Source organism: Oratosquilla oratoria, chromosome 20 (assembly GCF_046742065.1).
Source record: "Oratosquilla oratoria isolate Oo_2021 chromosome 20, ASM4674206v1, whole genome shotgun sequence".
Taxonomy (NCBI): Eukaryota; Metazoa; Arthropoda; class Malacostraca; order Stomatopoda; family Squillidae; genus Oratosquilla; species Oratosquilla oratoria.
Genome location: NC_134796.1, coordinates 38163791 through 38186290, shown reverse-complemented (window position 1 = coordinate 38186290; position 22500 = coordinate 38163791). Strand labels below are relative to the sequence as shown.

The following is a 22500-nucleotide window of genomic DNA, read 5'->3' as shown; positions in this document are numbered from 1 at the left end:
CTTTTCTGTTCAGTGTTTGCCCATGTGCCCTGTTGTTATGGCGACGTGTCGCTCCATCCTGTAAATGCGCTGTGATTCTTTTGGACAGTGTGGTGGTAGTGAAATCTATATACCTGGTCGGTAGGCGACTGCAGTCACCAATATTGCAAGTAAATTGGTACACTAGGTTCAGTCTTTTAAGTGTATTTGTTGGTGGAAGACAGCTGTTCTTCATTACTAGGTTGGAAGTTAGTTTGGATTTGTAATCAATTGTGAGTTTGATGTATGTGTCGGGATCGATGGGTTGTACATTACGAAGGATGATATTCCGCATGACTTTCTCGTGTTGTTTATAAACAGAAGATATGACGTTTTTATAATAAAAATGTGGTCGTGTGGTTCTTCACATGTGTCTCTTGGGCCATGAAAGTGTCCAGTCGTTGACTTCAGTAGAACACACACACACACACACACACACACACACACATATATATATATATATATATATATATATATATATATATATATATATATATATATATATATATGCTAATAAGAACACGGGTACGTGTGTTCACTTATGCAAAGTAGACCACTTGGAAAAAAGAAACTAACGAAGCAGAGCGCTTTCGTATATTACATCTTCAGTGCAACAAGATGTAATATACGAAAGCGCTCTGCTTCGTTAGTTTCTTTTTTCCAAGTGGTCTACTTTGCATATATATATATATATATATATATATATATATATATATATATATATATATATATATATATGCACAAATTTCACAAGGCACACGTGAATTACAAATATGCAAAGTCCACTACAAAGAGGAAAAACACACGGAGTCCGAACGCTTTCACGATATATTCACTTTATCAAGTGGTACAGATAAGTGTGTACAAACAAGTTAAGATACAGAGTTTAAATAGGGGAAGTGAGGCATTAACCCCCGTCTCCGAAGCGTGAATGCTCAGGTTGGGTCCCTCGGCGAGGTCCTGGAATAGAGAAATTTGTCACATTAACTTCTGAATTATGTACTATTTATATTATTGATAATATAAGGATCTAATTTATATAATCCTAAACTATTATCAATAAGTTGGTCATAATTATATTTGATAATTCCTGACTCTATGATATTTCTTTCTGTTATATTTTTACACTGTATAATTTCTTTAAAAAAATTCCAGTCAATATGATGGTCAAAGTCACAAACATGCTTAAAAAGGGGCACCAGATTCCTGGCCCTTTTTCAATACCGTTTTTAAGTTGTTTTATTCTAACCTCTAATTCTTTTCCTGTTTGACCTACAGAACATTCATCACATTTACTATAAGGTATTTTGTATACAGAGCCTAATGAGCTATCGGTGGATCTTTTAGAAGATTTTTTAGGGTTGAATTATTTTTGAAGGCTACATTTACATTGAAATTCTTAAGTATAGTGGGAATCTCTACAGGGTTTTCATTAAAAGGAAGTACTAGTAAAAGAAATTCTTCAAACTTTTCTATTGGTTCACCTTCATAGAAAGTCCTACTAGTTTGTTAAAATTTGTACAGAAAGAATTTGGGATATCTTAACTGTTTCTCGATGTCATAAATTTTGCTCATTTCATCATCCACAAATTCTGGGCTACCAATGCGTAAGCCACGAAGGAACATGGAAGAAAATGCTGTCTATTTAACTCTATTATGGTGAGCAGAATAGTAATGAATAAATGCGTTGACATTGGTTGGTTTTCGGTGAATACTATATTTAAACTTCCTATTGCACCTATGAATGTTACAGTCCAGGACAGAAATGCATTAATCATTTTATTTTCAATTTCTAAAGTGAACTTTATAGAAGGAACAAATTGATTTAATATAGGCACAAAAGCATTAATATTTTTATTGTTTGGCCAAATGCAGAGAATGTCGTCGACATACCGAAACCATTTGACCTTTTTAGGAAGTATGTTTGTTAAAAGCATTGTCTCAAAAAATTCCATGTAGATGTTACTTAGAATGGCTGATAGGGGGATTCCCCATCGCCATCATAAATTCCTATTTATAAAATTTTCCATTAAATTCAAATTTACAGTCTTTGATATATATTTCAATATGGTCAATAATGGTTTTAGTATTATGTGAAAGATGCGGTACGGTAATTCTTCCGTTAGAAATTCGAGCAGGTCATTAACTGGAGCTCTGGTAAATAGAGAAGTAACATCAAAACTGGTCATTTTAAAATCATAATCTATCTTAAGTCTATTCAATTTATCAATAAGGTCAATATTGTTCTTGACATTTGCTTCTGATATTTTTCCTATAATTAGATTCAACAGTCACCAGCCATTTGGACAGTTTGTATGTTGCCGATCCTATTGAACTTATAGTAGGTCTAACAGGATTGTTTTCTTTGTGTATTTTGATTAATCCATACATATAAGGTAAATTTGGTGAAATGCACATAAATTTCTTGATCAAATTGTCATTCTTAAATATACTATTAATTTTCTTATCAAAAGAGCTGTTCACCAAGTCTAACGGATTTTTATCAAGCTCACAATATGTCTCGGTGTCACTAAGAAGTTCTTTCATTTTTTCTAGGTCATAATGAACAAAACTGATTATCTAGACAAAAAAATTAAAAACTTTTTAATGACACTGAGACATATTGTGAGCTTAATCAAAATTCGTTGGACTTGGTGAACAGCTCTTCTAATAGAAAAATTAGCATTTATTTGCTGTTGTATAGACCCCATCATGGATTCAGCAAGGAAGAAAGTTGAAAGCAGTGACGAAAATGAGGAGGACTTGAGAGACATAATCTCTTTTGACGGATTAATTACGTTGACAACTGAATTGCTGTCTGAACTAGAGCAACGATGTTTTGCAAGTGAACAAGAAATCATGAATGTTTACTTGTTCCAAGATAAACTTATTAGAGAAAGATCCAAGTTTATGAAGCCACAGACACTGCACGATATATTCATGAATATAGTTAGGAAGCAGGAAAGAGAAACAGCGGTGTTCACAATTGATAATCTACTGCCATCAACTTAAAGACAACCAGATGTGCTGTCACCATCATCAACAGTTGAAGCTGTTCCTGTTGCTGAGGATGTTGTCACTTTCAGTGATGAAGAGGATGACCCTGTTGCTTTTGCTGAGGACGTTGATGAAGATGATTCTGACAGCTTATCTGCTATTTAGCTTCTTTTCGAGGGTACAGCACTTCACAAATAAAGATTAAAATTCTGAAGAAGTACAGTAGTATTTTAATTAGTTGAATTAAAATTCCTGTGAAAATATTTAATTTAGATTTTGAGGGTCTGTTTTGTTTAGTTGAATTAAAACTGAATTAAAAAAATTTAGAGCTATTTGTATCTATATCTGTACTGTATTTTATTTAGTTGGTAACCAATAAAAGTTGATTTGCCTTTCACTTAGAGTTTATATTTTTTCCTATAAAGGATTGCACAGGTGGTCATTCTTTTAAATATAGACAACATATATAACCTTCAAAAACCCGATACTTTTTAAGATCCAGCCCACTCAGGTCCCGAGATTGGCGGATTTTTTAATGTCAACTGTATACATAGTATATATACGTACATATATATATATTTACATACAGAGAGAGAGAGAGAGAGAGAGAGAGAACCAAGGGGAGAGCATGAGTATAAAGGAGGGCACCAACAGAGGGATAAAGGTGAGAGGGAATGATGGAGTATGTGAGGGAGGGAACAAAGGGAAGGGAGTTGGAAGAGACAGAGGGAGCTACTTGAGTTATACCTTCGGAGAAGGGCACGTGATCTGCCACCCGCAGTCACGGGACAGTTGTGCTTCGTGTCTCGTTCGGGCCGTCGGACAACTTCGCTCTCCTTCGCTTCTCCGGAGGTAAGGGTCACGATCTCCCTAAAAGGCTTCAGAGCAGGTGTTTTGGATAGAGGGGGACACCTTCCCCACCCCAAACACACCTGTCTTCACTACAGTCTGCATCGTGGGCAGGTGCCCCTGGCGGCAGCAACCTTAATTGCTATTATTCATTTCTGAAGCCTTAGAAATTTGATTTATTGGTATTGAAATGTGAAGCTTCACTGTGAAATAGTTTATTGAAAATAATGTGGTGAAATAATTTCAATTTCTGTAAGTAAAGTACGAAAATTGCATTCTATTACTTGTGACTCATATTCATTTTTCATTTTATTTACACACACACACACACACACACACACACACACACATATATATATATATATAGTTATATATGTATATATATACATATATACATATATATATATGTATATATATACATATATATGTATGTATATATATATATATGTATATATATATATATACATATAAATATGTATACATATATATATATATGTATAATATACACACACACATATATATATACATATATATATATACATATATATACATATATATACATATATATATATACATATATATATATATATACATATATACATATATATATATACATATATATATATATATTTATATATATATATATATATATAATATAATTCGTATTCTTTACAATGAAAAAATTAGGTATCACATGGTATACGTAAGTGATATTTTGTTGGTAAAGTAGCGTGCCTAATAATTTTTTTTATTCTATTTCTATGTTTCTAACAAGTTTTTCAAACATTTCGGAGTAATTGGAATATAAGTTCAAACACAAATATAAACCACATGAGACACCTTGTATAAATACTCGTATGGTTTACTCACACGCAAATTGGTTCACAAATTTCCGTAGCCACAAGGTCAACACCATAAGTCTTCTCTGTCTCTCCCTCTCATTTTGTTCTCTTCTTTCCTGCCTGCCCTCTGATTAAGTAAGCTCAGTCAGTTACACATTTCTATATGTCCTTATATTTTAATTCCAAACTGACTTTTTACATTCTACTTTGTTACCAATGTCTTTATCAAATGATCTATGATACTTTATGTCTGATTACTTTATCTGACCTTAGTTATACTTTAAATATAATGCTATTCTAACTTCGGATATTGGCGTTTTGAGTTCTGCGTCTTCCGAATACATCTCTTACCGCAGCTTATCCTGTTGAGTGATTACTTTGTGTCATCAGTCCTGATAGTACTTGTTCCTTCACACCTTTCTTATCTCTGGGGCCCGTATTTCTAAGTGCGGGTTTCTCTATTTTGTCTTACAATACAATACAATACAATACAATACAATACAATACAATACAATACAATACAATGCAATACACTATTCATTTGAAGCAAATATTTAAATTCTTCTGCCAAGGTGATGGACTGAACTCTTGGATTGTGGCTAACGTTACATTATTTTACTTATGTTAGACAAATAATTGTTATACATTCATCCATATTTTACCAATTTACAAATTCTATTGTGAGAAGGGAACTCAGACATCAAATTAGAAGCGCTGGTAATCTACAGTCAACAACAGCAATAATAACAACAAAAACACCATCATCAATAACAATAGCAGCAACAACAACAAAAAGATCTTTACCAACAATAACAAACACAACAATGGCAACAACAACAACAACAACAACAACAACAACAACAACAACAACAACAACAACAACAACAACAACAACAACAACAACAACAACAACAACAACAACAACAGCAGCAGGAGCAACAGCAGGAGCAACAATTTATCATCCTAAGTTCGCACACATAGAATTCTGTACAGAACACCATTTATGTACACATGTACACATGGAGGCTCGTATACAGAAGTATTCACACACGCACACACACGCACACGCTCAGCATCCGATGAACTATATGTAAATTTTCATCCAAGAGGGTAAGAGATGTCGATCACGACTCCAGCACGTGATCCAAGCCCATGGTGAATCACACAAACATGCACATGTATATAAACATGCACACGCACACACAAACACACGCACACGAATCAATGGCGCAGTGGATAGCGTTCGCGGCCGCCACTAGAGCGGTCCGTGTTTGAATCCCGCCCAGGACTGAAATAATTTCAGTATCACTACACTGCGGGTCGCTACTCCAACTCTCGTAGGCGGGAAGTTGAGTGTGTCTGTGTGCGTGTTAGGTCACATCACCCATAGATCGGTCATATATGAGCTCTGAGCTCTCTTCAGGGAAGGTAATAGCTGTCGATCACGAGTCCAAGATATGATCCAAGACCATAGTGAATCACACACACACACACACACACACACACACACACACACACACACACACACACACACACACACACACACACACACACACACACACACACACACACACACACACACACACACACATAAACACACACACACACACACAAATACACACATGTACAGCTACACAGAAAACTATCGTTAGTAGGGGTGTCGAAACATTCGCTTATGAACATAACCTTATGATACCGAAGGGTTGGTATTTCTGGGGTTCGAATTGTTCGAATTCCTTCTGAATGAATATGAATCGAATAATAGTTCCGGAGTTCATATGGATTCACTATGACATAATAATCTTATTTCCGATGGAGACTTCAACTTGTCTCAAATAGTTTCGTTGTTTTGTGTCAAAATGATTAGCGTGATTTACTAACGATAGTTTTCTGTGCAGCTGTACGCACGAATAGAAGGAGAAAGTGGTATGGAAGAAAATATAAATAAACAAACAAAAAGAGAGGTGAAGAGGGGAGAAGTAAAGATTTGCAAATATTTGAAGTAGCTTACAATCATACAGAAGGAATGACTTCATCAAGATTAAAAACAGATAAAGATTTCCAGGAAAAGAAGCCAGGCAGTTTGTGTTTTGTTGAGACTAAATTCAGTGAAATATTCATAGTTTGTTGGAAGAAGAAAATACGACGTATTGTGAAGGACAGAAGAGATAAAACATGAGCAAAAACTCTCTGTGACCGAGCGATCTAGAGCGTCGCTATTTGCGACGGAGGTCGAGATGACTTGACAGCGGTTCGAATCCTGCCGCAAGCGAGTTGGACCAAGGGTATGGATCATTAAACTCCACGTTACAAAGTCTTCTGTAAGGGGCGCCGTTCTAGCCTCCTGATAGGGGGAAGATCGCACCGTTAACCGTATATATAACGACAGCGAAAAATAGTATAAGGTGGACAATGATCGAAAGAGGTAGTTACGAGAATTTATATGCTAATGATATGAAGCCTATGAAAAGAGTGAAAGTAAAATTGATTGTACGTAACTACAAAGTATCTATATGAAGTTTATTAAATAGAGCAATAAGCGAGTCATAAATTCAATGCAAAGATGTGAAAAATCTTGGATATGGAAAATGAGGTTGTCGTGGAGATATAAAATGAGATTGAAAATGGTTATGATTATGAAAAGAAAGGAGGAAATTAAATTAAGAAATTTAATTAAATATAATCTGTCAAATGGAAATCATTTAAATAGAATTACTGGAAGAAACATATAACATGTTAATGAACATTAGGGTGGTATTCCGTTATCATAATAAAGATGTGATAAGTTCGTTGCATATATGAATACGGAGTGGTGGAGTGGAGTATGAAAAAATTATATGTGAACACACACACACACACACACATATATATATATATATATATGTATATATATATGTATACATATATATATATGTATATATATATATGTATATATGTGTATATATATATGTATGTACATATATGTACATATATGTTTATATATATGTATATATATATACATATATATACCATATATATATATATATACATATATATATATATATATATATATATATATATATATATATATATATATATATATATATATACATATACAGCACTGAATGTGTCCCAGTGATTAGAGATACATTTTAACAACCACAGTGCACTTTAATTCTAAGCCATCAACATCGGGAGACCCAATGGGGTCACATGCAGATATTGAAATGCGCTACTGCGGAGGACTCGAACTCAGCGATCACATGACAAGTGCCGCAGTAACTAACCAACTACGCTATCACGAGTGAGAGCAAAGTTGGTTAGTTACTACGGCACTTGTCATATGATCGCTGAGTTCGAGTCCTCGGCAGCACTGCACTTCAATTTCTGCATGTGACCCCATTGAAAGACATAGAAGTATCAAGGAATGAAATAAAGAAACACTTGAGTAATCTCGATGTCAGAAAATCGCATTTACCAGATGAAATGGCAAACTGGATTTTGAGAGAACGCGGGAATGAACTAACAGACAAAATACATAGTCTAATAAACAGTTCATTGAAAGAAGGAAAAGTTCCAGAAGATTGGAAAAGAACAAATATAGTACCAATATATAAAGGAACAAACAAGGAAAACCCTACTAACTATAGACCGGTCTCTCTTACAAGTATGATAACTAAAATTTGCGAAAGAATGATCAAAATTAGATGGGTAAAGCATTTGGAAAAAAACAACGTACTAAATCCAAGGCAATTTGGATTTAGACAAGAACGATCATGCGTCACACACTTGCTGTGTTTCTATTCAAGGCTAATGAATGTAATAGATTGCTTAAGAAATTAGAAACTGCAAGAGGAATACAGGACAAACTGCTGAAGTGGATGGAAGACTTCTTGCATGAAAAAAATGAGAGTGGTGATGAGAGACAAACACTCTAATTGGGATGAAGTGATAAGTGGTGTTCCACAAGGAACAGTTCTGGCCCCAATAATGTTTGCTATATATAATAATGATATGGATGAAAGAATTGAAAGTTATATGAGCTTTGCGGACGATGCAAAATTTTGGGAAAAAATTGAACACTGAAGAAGATTGTGAGTTGCTACAGAGTGATCTCAATAAAGTATGGGAATGGAGTTGGAAGTGGGAGATGGAATTCAATATTAAGAAGTGTAGTATGATGGAATTTGGAAGAAGTAAAAAAAAAAGAATAGTGGGATCATATAAATTGGGAGAAGAAGAAATAAAAAAAGTGGAAAATGAGAACGACCTGGGAGTCATTATGAATAATATGTCCCCTAAGAAACATATAAAAAAAGAAATTGGAGAGATGATTTAATAAGAACAATCAAAGTGGCATTTACCTACCTGGACGAAGAAATGGTGAAGAAAATACTAGTCACATTGATAAGACCAAGATTGGAATGTACAGCGACGACGTGGTCACCAAGTACAAAAAAAAAATGTATAACAAAACTTGAAAGAATACAAAGAGCAATTACAAAATTGGCACCAACACTCTCAGAACTATCATATGAAGAGAGACTAGCGAAACTTGAGCTACAGACATGAGAGCAAAGAAGAGAGAGAGGAGACTTGATAACTATTTATAGAACCATGAAAGCCATAGAAACTATTTATAGAGAGGATCTAATAAAATGGAATAGTAGAAATACAAGAGGACACGGAAAGAAAATCAAGATAGGACAGTTATAGAAGCGACCTGAAAAAGAACAGCTTTCCCCACAGAGTAATAGACATTTGGAACAAGTTAGATGAGAAAGTGGTGTGTGCAAAAACAATACATGAATTTAAAAACAGTCAATATAAAATGAGATATGAAGACGGGACCCCACGAGCATAGCTCCCCTTCCCGTAAAATACAACTAGGTAAAATACACACACACACACACACACACACACACACACACACACACACACACACACACACACACACACACACACACACACACACACACACATATGCGCGAACATACACGTATATGCATACGCACACATATACATACACACACACATATATACATACACACACACATAAACACACACTCTCTCTCACACACACGAATATGTACACACACACGCACACACATGTATGCAAGAGACGTTCACATGAATGATACAGACATAGACATACACACACACACAAGCACACACACACGAAGTCTGAAATGTAATACTGTATCCAAGGTCTTGGCTTTTGCCCAAGTTCAGGCGGGAGTGATTTCATTTGCGTAATAATCACAGAAAAGAAATCACACTCAATGGTATTCGAGTCTTTTAATGAGATAATTCTGTAGATGAAATATCCTCAACGGAAACTAGTTCAGAAGATGAGGCAGGTAACAAGAAGTAGCTGACGCGTACAGCTAAAGGACGTCGTGAGATATCAAAGGAGATTCCTAACATATTTGTTCGTATCGGGAAGGGATCTGTTGTCGTGAAAACGAGTCTGAAACAAGAAAGGAAGAAATGATTACCCTTAAATCAATTCAAGTGGAAGAGAAACAATATCCAAAACACTGAGATTATTCCAGGTGTTGATTGATTGATTGATTTATTTTATTTATTCATTTTTTTTATGAGTGGCCTCTTGTGTAACGATAACAAAAGAGGTAAAATGGTTATCTGTCAGGAAAAGTGTCACCAATGAGGATTAAATATACTCTTGGATCTGCTGGGATTAATTTCGCGCACTCTATGTGCGTATGTCAGAGTTGTTTGTATTCATCAGAGGTGAATAAGATAAGGAGCATACGCCAGGGGCCGCGCAACTGCGGCTGAAGTTGTCGTCTATCGATACGTTATAGAAGGCTAACGCGGCCTTGATGATCTACTGTTGCGAGGTCAACTCGGTGCTATTACGGTGACTTCGTTATCACTTCGATGCACGCGTTGTTAGTTCTATCCTATTTCGGGTATTGCGTTTTAATTTCGATAACACTTCTATGTCCGTCTCCTCTGGAACATCGAGCAGACTACACAGCGGGAATTTCTAAATTTTAAGCACGTTCGAAATTGTTGGGGAGTATTGGCGGTCGGTCGATATCCTTGAATTTGTGTTTCTTTGACACCACGCAGTGTTATCTCGATGTTATCTCGGTATCAGTTCGACCCATGCATTTCTAGTACGACAGGGCACCGAGCTAGAACTGCGTTGGTGTGAGCAAGCCTAAAGATCTTACATTTATTTGCAAAACACGTGAAGCTACGTTATGGCATAACGTCACGAGAACTAAAGTAAAGGCTAAAGAAGAAAAAGATAATGAAAAATAAAAAGTACAAAAGTGCGGTTTACAGTGAGGGTCATTAGTTTCGTTTGTCGTTAGCATTCGGAATGCTGTTTAATAATGACTTTTGAGTTGTCGAGAATGGGGCAACCTGTCAACCTTTCATATTGAGATATACATTAGTTATGAGACTTATGTAGGATTAGATGATAATACATATTTTTTTTAGAACTTCTGTCTTTTTCAAAGAATTAATCTGTTGTCCATTTAGTTCGTTTCTTTTTTTCCTCGTTTTAATTACGCAACCAATTTTAGTACGAGATGATAAATTCTTTTATATAGACGGCCAACCAATTATAATATACATACATATATATATATATATATATATATATATATATATAAATATGTATTTAAATACATATATATATATAAATACATATATATATAAATACATATATATATATATACATATATACATTATATATGTATATATATGTATACATACATATATATATGTATATATATATAAATATATTATATATATATATATATGTATATATATATATATATACACACATATATATATATATATATATATATATATATATATATATGTATATATATATATATACACACATATATATATATATATATATATATACATATATGTATATTCAGGATTCTCGTGTGTTGATATCGTAGAGGCGGTTGAGAGAGCGAAGAACAAGACTCCTGAGTACGCAATTGTCACTCAACACCAAGACAGCGTCCCACCCCCACCCCCGCCATATCAGTTTCACAGTGTCCCTTGCCTTTGAACTCATTCAAATTTAATGGCCTTAGAGACAAGGACGGGAACCGTCACTCTTAACAATAGAATGACTTGGACTTCAGCTCCTGTCTCATTCGTGAACTGTTTCAGACCGCCGCAAAGTCCGCGAAAGAAAATGTCACTGGAGGAATGTAAAATAGAAGGATTTACGGTCACCTCTTCTCCCCTTCCCCCCATCCTCGTTTAGTCGCCACGTTTTTAATGTAGAAGACACAGTGAACGTAATTTTGTCCTCCATCACAGTTATGCTATATGTTTAGTTTATCAATAAAAACATTTGCGTGACATTTGTGTCCATATAAACTACATTAACATATCAACAATAATAGGGAAGACTTAACGCAAGAAAAGATAAGAGAAATACATGATAGATTGATCTTATCTGTATCTTTTCACTTGGGAAAAAAGATAATGATATCAAATGTGGAAATGTACACGCATTTATATTGAGTTGATATTTATAAATCTGCATGAGTAAACATATAGATATGTGTATACATAAATATATATATGTATATATATATACATATATATACAGTATATATTATATATATATTATATATATATACACATATACATGGATGAATGGATTAGACAAATGAGAGTGTTCATCCATACGGGATTAAAAACGGACAAGAGAAAAACGGCTGAAGCTGTTTATATTAAGACTTGTGAAAATAACAATGACAGTGAAGGTTTCATATGTTTATCGAAGGCATCAAGCAAATCGATAATAAATGCAATTGGAAAACATGTACATAGTTCGGGAATGGAAATCCCGAACTATGTATGTATGTTTGTAGACAGCTTACTGAAGAAGACCGAGTCGGTCGAAACCTATAAGCAATTAAGGAGCTCCAGCCCATATATATATGGAAGTGTGTGTGTGTGTGTGTGTGTGTGTGTGTGTGTGTGTGTGTGTGTGTGTGTGTGTGTGTGTGTGTGTGTGTGTGTGTGTGTGTGTGTGTGTGTGTGTGTGTGTGTGTGTGTGTGTGCACGTGTTTGTTTGACTTATCATCCACCCACTGGTATTTCCGTGGCAGAGTACTCCAGCACGGATGGAATTCCCGCTACCAGGCTTTCACCTATCTTATCATTCGCTTGATGCAACAGGCTTCCTGTTTGTATCAAACTCTTCAACGTTTTTTAACTTTACCAGTTCGAGCACGTGACTACAATGGGGGTATTTTATAGATGTTTTTGGATTTGTCACGTGAATATGTTCAGCTGCCCCAGTCACATCAAGCTTACGACCTGTTTCCGACCACCACCCTCGACGATGGCACTTTTGTTTCTCATGGTTAGCGCCAGGTGGCTATTCCGTATTCATTTATGTAATGAGTGAATGTTTGTTTATTATTTAACTATACCTATGCATTTATTTATGTATTTTATTTGTTATTTACATTATTATAATTTTTATTTATTATTTTATTATTATGATTTTTTTTCGCATCCGACCTAGATATGGACCAAAAGGTCTCCTGTCGGCATGCTCCGCCTTTGTAATCCTTTGTAATGACGGGGGAGATTTATTCCAATTACATTGTCTTGAATTCTTTTTATAAACAGAGGATTGTCACAGATCTATGTACTGGGGACTATTCAGTGTGTGTTGCAATATTTCTATCTATCTATTGCTCTATCTACTTATCTATCTTACTACCGACTACCAACGACTTCCAAAGACTACCTGCAACTAGCCGGTGACCACCTGGTCGGAAACAAGTCGTAAGCAGGTCGTAAGTTTAGTGTGACTGGGGCTTTAATGTACGATCTCCTGATAAAAAAGATGAACTTATCTTAGCTAAGTGTTCAGTTAAGATGTTGCTTTTACTGATTCTTGCTCTTCCAGGCATTCAACGACCATTTTCTTTTTAAGATATGCATATAGAAATATATCATCTGTGGACACGTGTGTATCCTTAAGCATTAGAGAAATAAGTTTACATAACTACTATAAAAATCCCGTCGTATTGTGTATTTGATTTTGCTGCAGTAAATAATTGTCCAATAATGTGCGTACTCTTTATTTTCAGACAAAAATATTAATCAAGAGTTTGTTCTAACATTCTAAGTAGAAGGAACTGATTTGTATTTTGATGACTGAAGAGCCAGACAGAGGTTCGAAAATTTTACTCAAATTCTGAGTATGTGAGCTCACACCAGAACATGAATAGTTGACAGTTCCTAAATAGTTGTGTGTGTGTGTGTGTGTGTGTGTGTGTGTGTGTGTGTGTGTGTGTGTGTGTGTGTGTGTGTGTGTGTGTGTGTGTGTGTGTGTGTGTGTGTATTCACCTTGGTCTTTTGGATCACGTGTTGGACTTGTGATCGACAGTTATTTCCCTCCCGGAAGAGAGCTCAGAGCTCGTATGACCGATCTATGGGTAATGCTATGACCTTACACACACACACACACACACACACACACACACACACACACACACACACACACACACACACACACACACACACACACACACACACACACACACACACACACACACACACACAACTCCCCGCCCACGAGAGTCAGAGTAACGACCCTTAGCGCAGCGATACCGAAATAATTTCGGCCCTGGGCTGGATTCGAACCAGGTACTGCCGCACCTCCGTACTGGCAGTCCAGTACTCTATCAGCCGCGCCACCGAGTGTGTGTGTGTGTGTGTGTGTGTGTGTGTGTGTGTGTGTGTGTGTGTGTGTGTGTGTGTGTGTGTGTGTGTGTGTGTGTGTGTGTGTGTGTTAGTCTGCCCTTGTTTAGTGTATGTTTGCAATCTATCTACAGATAAACATTTGCTACTGTGTTTGTGTACTTACGTAAAGAATGCATATATACAGTCTTGATCTTCTACATGCGAGTACGATGACTGGTTTATGTACATAGTATTTTTATTTATTTTTCTATTATTATTTTTTTTTTCTTTACTTCCGGTAATGGGAACTGAACAAAAAATTTCAAGTTAATCTTTCCTCGCCAGGATTTCTGATTTATTTATTTATTTATTTATTTATTTATTTATTTATTTATTTATTTATTTATTTATTTATTTATTTATTTTTTTTTTTTTTTATCTTTATTTTTATATTATTTTATTTATTTATCTTTAATATGAAGGGATACATCTATTCTGAATTTTTTTTATTCCTGTATATTTCTAAATAATTTTATTACAGTATCATTCCATTGTCATTTACATACATATACCAAAGGCTTTTTCCCCCTTATAAGGGAGGTAGCCAAAAAACAAAGACACTCATTCCATCCCTAATATACTCCACTCCCCTCCACCCCTCTTTCCTTATACAAATCTTTCCTTATAAAAATCCTATATAAATCCTTGGAAGGGAAAGATTTTTTTAAGAATGCCACTGCAAGAATCTTACGGTGGTATTCTTAAAAAAAAATCTTTCCTTATACAAATATTTCCTTATAAAAAATTTATACAAGTCCATGGAAGGGAAAGATTTAAAAAAAGTCTTTCCTTATACAAATCTTTCCTTATAAAAATGTTATATAAGTCCATGGAAGAGAATGATTTTTTTTTTTTAAGAATACCACCGTTTGTACCACAGACCCTTAAATGACGTTAATCTTACCGAAAAACTAATTGAGATTAACATAATCCTGTTGCTGCGTGTCTTTGCTGGAACAAGACAATTAAAAGTTGTCAATCCAGTGAAGCAGGAAGTTTTGATTATTTCATTATGTTCATAAAAACCGCTCTTACCTCTTCTTTTGTTTGAACAAGAATGACATTACCATATATATATATATATATATATATATAAATATATAAATATATAAATATATATATATATATATAAATATATGAATATATACATATATATATATATATATATATATATATATATATATATCTAAGTATCTATAAAAATATTCTTGGCCAGGGGGGCGGGGTCCATGGTACTTTGGGGACACCTGTGGGCAGTGGCGCGGTGTAAAGATGCCGGAGTCTTTTGCTGCTAAGAAACGAAGACAGAGACATTTTTGGAAATGGGTGATAAACACTAAGAAGATAATTAAAAATGTAGTGTTGAAAAACTGTAAACAACTTCAGATGTTGAAATCAGAGCATAGTACAATGTTTCCAGCCTGGCTGCGCTGGGGGGGCTTGGCTTGCGGCGCACCACCTCCAAACAAAGGCTATAAAATAAACAACTGTAAATTATTCACCTCTTTTATTTTCGTCATTTTCATCATTTTCGTTTTTTAGAAGAATATTTTTATTTTGACTTACGCCCACGTGTTTTTAGTATATATTTTGGTGGAGTCCCGTAGATCCGCTGGAGTCCTCAAGATCCGCTCGAGTTCCAAAGATCCGCTCGAGCCCTCAAGATCCGCTCGAGTCCCAAAGATCTGCTCGAGTCCTCTAGATCCGCTCGAGTCCCAAAGATCCGCTTGAGTCCTCTAGATCCGTTCGAGTCCCAAAGATCCGCTCGAGTCCTCTAGATCCGCTTGAGTCCCAAAGATCCGCTCGAGTCCCACGACCGCGTATATGCGATTTATACCCTTACAGGGATGGCCCATGTCACGGGGTCCATCATTGTAACCTTTTTGCCGGATCCCCATTCAACTCGGTTAGGGACGTCGTGACATTGAAACATTTTGGAGAATTTTATTTTTTCGTCCCGCTCACAGCCAATCAGCCGTCTCCCTTGCCGTGACGTCACAGCTGGAAACCATCAAAGAATTGCTTTACAAGATTATCAGCAGTGATGAAGAAGATGAGAACAGTCCTCCGAAAAAGAAGAGAAAATGCGGTGCAGATGTAAATATTGTGAAGGAGTAAATAGTATAAATAAAACTGTATAGTATTAAACATGGGGCGGAGCCCTCGGGCGCGTAAGCGCGTAAGCGCCGCAGGCCAAGTACCCCTGGCGTAGCCAGGGCCGGCGCAGCCGGGTGCTTGTATATATATATATGTATATATATATGTATATACATATATATATACATATATATATATATACATATATATATATGTCTATACATATATATATACATATATATATATATACATATATATACATATATATATACATACATATATATATAATATATATATATATATATATATATATATATATGCAACAGTAATCACAAAAAACACGTGAATAAAGATTTTTGCTTGTAACCACGAGGAAATTAAAGATTGGAATACTGAACGTTTTCGTCTATTAAGACATTTTCAAAGTACATAGTGTCACAACAAAGTATAACTTAAATACAATAGTATAGAAAACAGGAGAGGTCACTCAACGTAAATACGTAAGGATTATCTTACAAAGAAACAAAAAATAAATAAAAACAATAAATAAAATGGGTGAAAAATTGAAACAGGTGATAAAATGTCACTCAGCATAAATACATAAGGATGACAAATGACAAGGTGATAAAAGGACATTCAACATAAATACATAAGAAATATCCTACAAAGAAACAAAATATAAATGATAATAACAAGAAATAAGAATGGTGACAATTGACACATGTGATAAATACATAAGGATTGTCTTACAAAGAAACAAAAATAGAAATAATAATAAATATATACATATACATACATACATATATATGTGCACGCATGCACACGCATACATATATATAATAGAAAATAATAATAACAAGAATAAATAAATAAAAATGGGTGACAGTTGACACAGGTGAAAAAAGGCCACACAAGATGGCTAAGGCGGAGCTTTGGGACATTGTCCTACAATTTGGTTAATAACAATGTATGCATTGATAAAAATGGCCACCCTCTTATCAGAGGGAAATTATATTTTGTTATTATACATGCATGTATATATTTATGTATGTATTTATGTATGTGTGTATGTATGTATTTAATATATGTGTGTATGTATGTGTGTATGTATGTATTCAATGTATGTGTGTATGTACAGTATGTATGTATGTATATATGTATGTATGTATGTACTGTATGTATGTATGTACCTATGTATTATGTATGTATACATGTATAAACACTATACCGGTATATACAGTATAAGTATATGGTTCACCATTAGCATGGATCACGAGTTGGATACGTGGCCAAAAGTTAGAGCTTTTCCGCTCAATTATTTCTCGATCTATGGGTAATGATGTGACCTGACACACAAACACATCCAAACTTGTTTGCATGTGTGTGTGTGTGTGTGAGTGGGCACGCGTGTGCATGTGTGTATAGTGTGTGTGTGTGTGCGTGTGCGTGTGCGTTTGTGTGTGTGTGTGTGTGTGTGTGTGTGTGTGTGTGTGTGTGTGTGTGTGTGTGTGTGTGTGTGTGTGTGTGTGTGTGTGTGTGTGCGTGTGTGCATATGCGTGTGTGTGCGTGAATTTAGTTGTACTTTACTGGAAGGGGAGCTATGCTCGTGTGTGTGTGTGTGTGTACTTACCTAGTTATATTTTACGGGAAGGGGAGCTATGCTCGTGGTGTCCCGTCTTCATATCTCGCTCGCGCGCGCGCGTGTGTGTGTGTTTGTGTTTGTGTTTGTGTTTGTGTTTGTGTTTGTGTTTGTGTTTGTGTTTGCGTTTGCGTTTGCGTTTGCGTTTGCGTTTGTGTTTGTGTGTGTGTGTGTGTGTGTGTGTGTGTGTGTGTGTACGTGTGTGTTTGTGTTCGTAAGTGTACACGCGTGTCTCCTTGTCGTGAACGCTTGCGTCTATTTCTTTAATCTCTGCGATATTCAATATATTAAATAGAATAAAAAAGCCACATACTTATAAAGTGTGATATCCATACCACCTCCATATGCATGCAGTCCATATTCTGATTGATAACTCTGAGTAAATAGTGACTTCAAAGGAACTGTGTTGACTCAACACCAGAAACAGCTCGAGAGTGTAAACAGCAACCCATAAAACCACTTCCTATTCCAAAAAAAGAAGCCTCACCATCGTCCTCCACAGCTGAAGCCTTCGCAGTCTTCCTCCTTTTTGATTTCCACTTCTGAGCATTCGATAAAGCAAACACTTCTGCGGAAACCCATCTTTCACATTTTTGAATCCGTAAAATACTAAAGCCTCTCTCCCACGGACTCAAAAAATAAACAAATAAACAAACAAACAAACAAGGAAACTATTAGATAAATCATTAGATAATGGTTTCGGGTCACGTGATGAACTCGTTATCGAAAGCTCTTATCCAACCGTATAGAAGCTCAGACTTCATAATAGCTTAATCTACGCGTAATGCTACAGTTTTACACACACACACACACATACACACACACACACACACACACACACACACACACACACACACACACACACACACACACACACACACACACACCTTATTCCCTAACTCAAGGGGAACAGTAACGGCCTAGGGTGCTATTGAATATTCTAACCCGCGAGCTGGGGTTGAATTCATACTTTTCGTTTGGGGTTGAATTCATACTTTTCGTTTGAGAAGTCAGAACGTTACCACTGTACCAGCAATCCGTGTCTGCGCGCGCGCGTGTGTTTGTGATGACTTACAATCGTTCATTTGAAGCTTAAAAGTGTCTACAACATTAGGCTACATTACGAAACCGTAGAACATCGTATACCCTTTACTTTTGGTCACATGAAGCAAAGGATTAAAGGAGATGACACTCGTGTAGGATTTCTGTATTTCAACATTTCACTTCATTATATGCACCTTCGACGCTGTTATAGGAATTCCGAGCCTAGGTAGCCATAGTTGTATACATATCCAGCCATGTATAAGTACATTCACTGCATTTATTCCAGATGAGTGGGTAAAGGCGAAACGTGCATCAGAAAGCGAATCCTTCCCCGCTGCCTTTCATCTGTGGAGCCAGGCCTTATAATTATCATAATATGTATATCATTGGCAGTTGCCGACAAGGTCATGACCTGTTTCTGACCACCCTCGACGGTGGCACTTTTGTTTCTCTCAAGGTTAGCGCCAGGTGGCTATTCCATATTCATCTTCATGACGGGGGAGATTTATTCCAATTGCATTGTCTTGATTTTTTTTTTTTTTTTTTTTTTTTTTTTTTTTTTTTTTTTGACATATAAACAAAGGAACAGCCCAAATCAGCCTGGTCGCCGATGGTCAGAAACCAGTCGCTTGGTGTGACTGAACCCTAAGGAAACAGTTTGTGAGAATGTTTCGCATGTTATCAGCCTCAATCACCTCTGCCAGTTTCCCTGGGTCTTACTATCTATTTTCAGGTATCTGCCCCACGACTGTATACTTGATGAAGATGTAATAGGCGAAACGTCGTATTAAAGAAAATTCCCCATCATGTTTCTTTAGAATTATCATATTCATCACTTTCACAATAATTTTCATTTATGCTCTATGCAGTTACTATCGTTGTAGTTGTTGTATAATATACCATAGCAGTATTTGTGCAGCTGTCCGTCTGTTAATCAATTAACTTGTTTGCTTTTGTACTTGAAATGACAGGTTATACGAGGAATTCAAACCTGACTGAAATTAGTATTAAAAATGGAATTCAATTATTATGAAAAAGGTCGCAGTGTATTTTTTTCTCAACCCAATCCATAGTACGATCTGATTTTGAGGCCGCCGAACAGACCTGGATGGATCCGACCAGATTGGATCGTGTGTAACAGGGTTGCTGTATATGAGAGGGGCTTAACCCATTCAACTCCGATGACAAGATATCTTGTCATTTGGTCAAATAAAACAAAAAATCATAAAACACCAAAATGTTTGATCAAACACCAGAAAAATATGACGTCAATCCTCGCTTCGCTCGCAGCGAAGCGAGGACTGACGTCATATTTTTCTGGTGTTTGATCAAACATTTTGGTGTTTTATGATTTTTTGTTTTATTTGACCAAATGACAAGACATCTTGTCATCGGAGTTGAATGGGTTAATGCGGGCGAGAAATACCTTGATGGTGATTTCTTCGTTTTATTAAGAATATGATCTAGCGATTACAGATTGGGAAGATTTTGTACAATTAGGTCCTTGACCTAACACTCCTCGTGCCGGGTCTTAACCTCGGCACTGCCTCCTACCAGCTACGTGACCTGGGTAGTCCTATCTTTCGGCGGCACAGCCGTCGTTATAAAGGGGGTTGGTGGGTTGCCGTATGTGAGACTGTACCTATGCATTTATTTGTGTGTTTTATTTGTTATTTGCATTGTTATAGTTTTTATTTATTATTGGTATGATTTTTTTTTTCGCATCCCACCTGGATGTGGATCGGGGGGTCTCCTGTCGGCGTGCTCCGCCTTTGTGGTCCTTTGAGACGTGTTAGTTATCAGTTATAGGCATGGGTGTTAGTTCCGTTTATAAGGGCTAGTTGTATGGTTGTAGGCTTGGCTAGACATGGTGTATGTATATTAACATACGGTAATGTAATTGGAGGTAGGTATGAGAAAGGGTTCAATGGGTCTGTCTAGTGACATTAGGCATCTCATGTTGTGAGTCGCAACAACGCAAAGACAAACAATGACGCCCCCACAATGTCACAAGTTGTAACACTGTGGGGGCGTCATTATTTGTCTTTGCGTTTAGTCAGGTGTTTAGGATGGGGAAGTCTGTGAAGTCTGGAAGATTAGAGGTCTTGCCAAAGACGAGTGCCATGTTCCATGTGTGTGGATCACCAGATCGTACCGTGAATGGGTGCCCTCAAGCAGGATCGAATTCTGTCGCGTTAGGCCGATGCGATACTGCCCGGCTCCGCCGTTGCAACTTGTTCGCCATAGCAAAGTCTCTCTTATGAGACATTAGACTCGAAAGGTTATGATAGCATCTTAGCCATGGGAAAATTGTGGTCTTAATATAAAGTTCAAGCTACTGCCAGATTATTTCAAGATTTTTTTTTTTTAACATTCTAAATGAAAGGAACTGATTTGTATTTTGATGGCTGTAAAGTCAGACAGAAGTTCGAAGATTTTACTCAAATTCTGAGTATATGAGCTCACACCAGAACATGAATAGATAGCAGTTCCTAAATAGTTGTGTGTGTGTGTGTGTGTGTGTGTGTGTGTGTGTGTGTGTGTGTGTGTGTGTGTGTGTGTGTGTGTGTGTGTGTGTGTGTGTGTGTGTGTGCCTAAAACCTAGCCGCATTCGATGCTATTTTTGTCTTTCTTTGCTTCCTTATTATTGTCATTACCTGTGCCGCAGGAACAAGCTATTGTCATCGTTATTGTCGTTATTGACATCGCTATTATCATTACCGTTATTATTATCATAATGGTCATGATCATTACTGTCATCACGAGTGATTACTGGTAAAAATGCTGCCGTTGCCGTTATTAATTGAAATGTCACCTTTTATATTATATGTTATCACCATATATATACCCAGGATGATTAAAATTGTCGTTTTTGTTATCGTCATTGTCAATATTCCTACACTGTTATTATTACTAAAGCTACTGGCATTGCTCTTTCTGTGTGTATTGTTATTATAGTTCATACAGGTATCATCATAAGTACATTTGTTATTATCAGCATAGTTCTATGTGTCTTTCTTTAGGTGGAAATCTGTAAAAATTGAAAAATAAATAAACATTACAGAAACGACAGTAATGACAATATTGACATAAAAAATCTCATCAGAAGAAAGATCAGCAATGAAGTGAAAATGTCACGCGTCGTCTGGTGTTGGATGGAGGATGCAAACAGTTTTCTATTTCACATTTTTCGATTTTGGGATATGGTCACTCCCAAAGAACGCAGTCAAAAAAATTTGAGTAAGATAAGAAAGCCAG

General features: G+C 36.1%; 1 protein-coding gene across 2 annotated transcripts in view; it reads left to right on the top strand.

The window, feature by feature from the left end:
* Window positions 1-22500, top strand: part of LOC143036473 (uncharacterized) — a 63152-nt gene that overhangs the window by 14651 nt on the left and 26001 nt on the right. Inside the window, exon 1 of one of the 2 annotated variants that reach the window (XR_012967360.1) lies at window positions 3763-3867. The exons of the other annotated variant lie outside the window; for it this stretch is intronic. The gene's annotated coding sequence lies outside the window, so the exon portion shown is untranslated. Of the gene's footprint in view, window positions 1-3762; window positions 3868-22500 lie in introns of those variants that run through there. 2 annotated transcript variants of the gene reach the window in all.